Source organism: Oryza glaberrima, chromosome 4, assembly GCF_000147395.1.
Source record: "Oryza glaberrima chromosome 4, OglaRS2, whole genome shotgun sequence".
In the NCBI taxonomy this organism is placed as follows: domain Eukaryota; kingdom Viridiplantae; phylum Streptophyta; class Magnoliopsida; order Poales; family Poaceae; genus Oryza; species Oryza glaberrima.
In genome coordinates this window covers 14,538,357-14,542,500 of record NC_068329.1, presented here as the reverse complement: position 1 = coordinate 14,542,500, position 4,144 = coordinate 14,538,357, and positions in this window count along the sequence as shown.

The window sequence follows — 4,144 nt, the reverse complement described above, 5'->3', positions numbered from 1 at the left end:
GTCAATTGGAGAAGCACGATTGGCTCAACAACATGCCATCGACCCATGCCTCAATCACACCATCCCACACTGCACCTGATGACGCTAGCAGCCATAGGTAAAATTCAAAACATTCAGTCTGAAGAAGTTTGGTCCCGGTAGCAACAAACATGGTGGCTACATTGATCATTACTCACACATGAAATTCCCTTTCTTCGTGCACTCATTTACTAGATAGTCAGGTTTTAAAATTTAAATTAACTTGCCTGGTCTTCTCAGCTGCATGAAAATAATAAAAAAAAAATACGCCAAGAACAGCACCACCTGAAAACGAAATTAGTCCAAGGCAAGTAGAATGAGTTTTTAATCCATTAGCTAGTAATTCCATACAGAACCCAATAAGGAATGCAAAATGCAACATTCTTTATAGATAGAAAATCAGGCAATCATAGTGAAGCAATCTCAGATATGCTTAGATGATAGAAAAGATGTATAGGGCTAGTATATGCAAAGGATAAAGCACCCACAAATTCATTGTTGTTCTTGAGCTCACCATAGTACCAGCCTGGAATATGATATTGTTCAATTCAGCCAAATTAGAAAATAAGATTGACACATGGCAAAGAAAGGAATAAAAATTAATATTGCCGCACACCTTTGATAATGATGTTATTGGTAGTTATCCGAACATTCGACAAACAGATTCATGATTGAACAAATAAAAATTCAGATGGGAGAGGTTTTCTGAACATTGGACAAACCACAGTTTTCGACAAATATTCAGAGCTGTTAGATTGTTGTTTTTACCGTGCTTCAATCTCCTAGCCAGATAAAACCAGAAAAATGAAAAGAGAACTAGACAGAAATCAAAGAAACAAACAATTTATGGAAACAAGACAGATCCATTCACAGCCCACAACTGCTACGAATCACGCAAGGATGCTGCAACCGCAGATGAGGCACCAATGGCTGCCGACCATCAGCACCATCAGCCTCAGCCATCAAGGCCCCCGCCACCAGCCGCCCTTCAATGGCTAGATCCCGGACGTCAGAAGGGGATGTGGTTCGGTGATGGCGCCAGAACTGTAAACATACAAAATTCCGATGAGAGCATAAAACTTAGGTGACTATGCATCACAAGAACAACATTCTGGTAGCAGGTTGGAGTGAACAGCATTCTACACACATGGAGTTCTTAATATAAGCTATTAAGCAGAGCAGCAGCAACAGCAGCAAATACCGAAGGCGCAAAGGGTGGCGGCGACGACGGCGCGAGCCCGTCCACCAGCTGCGGCTGCGTGCGGCTGCTCCATGCTATTGTTGGCGTTGGCGGCGTCGTCCGGAAGTGCAGGGAAGGCCAGGCAGGGAAAGTAGCGGGGACCGGACGTGCGCTCTCCGACGGGTGGAGGACAAATGATGGTATCGAGGGAGGACGGAAGGTAGCGTTGAGGGAGGGCGGGCGCCGGCGACGGGGAGGGTCATCTCAGAGGCGCCGAAGCCAGCTCCGGCTCAAACCCCCACCGCCACCGCCGGATCGGCCATCCTCCACCGCCGCAAGCCGTCGTCGTCGCCGAGTCCGCCACTGGGCTCTCCTCCCGCCGCCACTAGTGGATCCATGCGGGGCTGGGCGTGGGACGGCTGCCGCCGCCGGATCCGGGCGAGGGACAACCCAGCTGAGCCCGTCGCCCGCCGTTGCCGCAAGCTGTCGCCGTCACTGACCTGCCATCGCTGCTCAACAACCCGTCCGTCGCCGGCCCGATTGGAGGAGCACGGCGCCTCTTCCCCGTCACATCCCTCATCCTCCACCGCCGCCAGCCACCCCGTCGCCCGCCGCCACTGTCGATAGCCGGATCCGGGTGGGGGACGGCCACCGCCGCTGTATCCAGGCGGAGGACGACCGCCGTCGCCGGATCCGGGCGAGGGACAGCCCCGCCGAGCCCGTCGCCCGCTGCCGTGCCGTTCGTAGTTGCCGGAACCATCGCCGCGCCGTCGCCCGCAGCCGCCCCGTGGCCCACCGCACCTGTCAACCGCCGCTGCCGTCGCCCGTTGCTGCAACCGCTTCTGTCAGATCCGAAAAAATGGGATGGTGATGTGGTTTGTTATGGCATGTGAGAGCAACACAAGGTATATATATGCTGATCTCGAGTAGTAAACAATTTACTCGGAGGGGGCGCAGAGAGGGGTGCCGTGGGAGGGTGCGGGGCTGGCTGGGGGGTTAGGGTGGGGGAGGGGGAGGTTGCGTGGGGTGCGGTGGGGTGGGGTGGGGTGGGGGTGGGGGGGTAGGATGTGAGGGGGGGCATTTTAGTTATTACGCACTCTAAGCGTGGTATAGTATGTATATATATATATATGTATATATATATATACATATATGTATATATATATATATATGTATGTATATATGTGTACCCATGAAAACTTACTCGATCCCTTTTATACCCCTAAAATTTACTTGGTCTCTTCTATAGCCCTCAAATTTTAATTTGATCCCTTCCATACCCGTGCAGTTACATTTTCCTTTTTCTCACAGTTACGTTTGGTTGCAAATGTTTGTTATGCCCTTAATGATTAATTTAGGTTTGAATATAAGCTTGAAAAGATTGAAATTTTTAATTAAGTGCAAAGTATATGCATTTTATGAAACTAATGAGACTAAATAATTAGAGCAGAAAATTTTGAAATTAAAAAAATTAAAAAAAATTTGAAATTCTAATAGGATAATGGATTTTTTTATCGGGAGCATTCTAAAAACAATATCGCGAATATTGGTAGTCATATCTTTGATTGAATGCTCCTCATTTTTTACGAATTTTTTTAAAATAAAAGAGAGAATAGCTACTTTAGTCCCTAAAGTTTCTCTGTAGGATCAGTTTAGTCCTTAACCTTTTAAATGGTCCAAAGAAATCCTTAACCTATGTCATAAAGCCTAGAATAGTCCTTGGGTCCACCAAAATCATCATATGGATATGCCATGTCATCATTCATGCAAAATCTATGATGAATTGTCCAATTTACCCTTATGTATATCATAGAAAAATAAATATAAGGGTGAATTAGACATAACCATAGGAAAAAAATACTTCTTTTTTCACCCTTTTGAGGTATATGTTTGCTCTTACATATACCATATATTTTTTTAACTTTTTCCTTTTGTTTTTTATTTTCCTATGCATAAGGGTAAATTGGACAAATCATATAGATTTTGCATAGGAAGGTGACATGACATGTCCATGTGGCGATTTTGGTGGGACCAAGGACTATATTAGCCCACATGACAAATTTAAAGGACTTGTTTGGATAATATGAAAGATTAAGGACTAAAATGACCCATGAGCGAAACTTTAGGGACCATATTAGCTATTCTCCCAAAATAAAATATATACATATTTTTTATTTCATTATCAAAAAATAAATTGTACCATAAATAATGTATCGAACAACAAACTTATAACTATAATAGTCTCATGTGATAAACTTTTATATTTTTATCAATAATGTAATACATAAATTTTTATGTTCATCGAAAGGGTAAAATGGATATTTTTATAGAAATTAGACGGTCAACTAACACTCAACTAACAGGAGGGGCATGGAAGGGGTCAAAATCGAATCTCGGGGGTATATAAGGAAGTAAGCAAAATTTTCTATATTTTATAATTAGAAGAAAAAAGGAGCTCACCTCGTTTATAATAACCAAGGTTTAAAATCTTACCACTACACGGTTAATTAAAGAGAATCCAGGGAAAAAACCACATAAATAGTCAAAACAAAAGAAAAATCGCTAGTGACTACTCTGAATCCCGGAGTTATTGTTGTCAAGCTAATCTCAAACGAACAAGCACCTCTAACTTCCTATGGAAGGAAACGTTCATAATCACCACATAACTCGAACGAATACTGAGACCTTGTTCATCAAGCCTCCAAGGTGATTACTGCATCGAAGATGCTGCTAACACCCTTCTAGGTTTTTATCCAAAGAAAAAGAGAATCACCACATACACACATACTCCCTCCTTTCTAAAACTAGTAATAGTGCAAGTGCAATGCACGTTAGGAGATTCAGATTAAACCAAATAAAGAAGCCCGCACAACTGCGCGGGCAAAAATGTTAAAAAGAAGTCATATATCACCATATTCACTATAAAGACCATAGATTACTTTAATT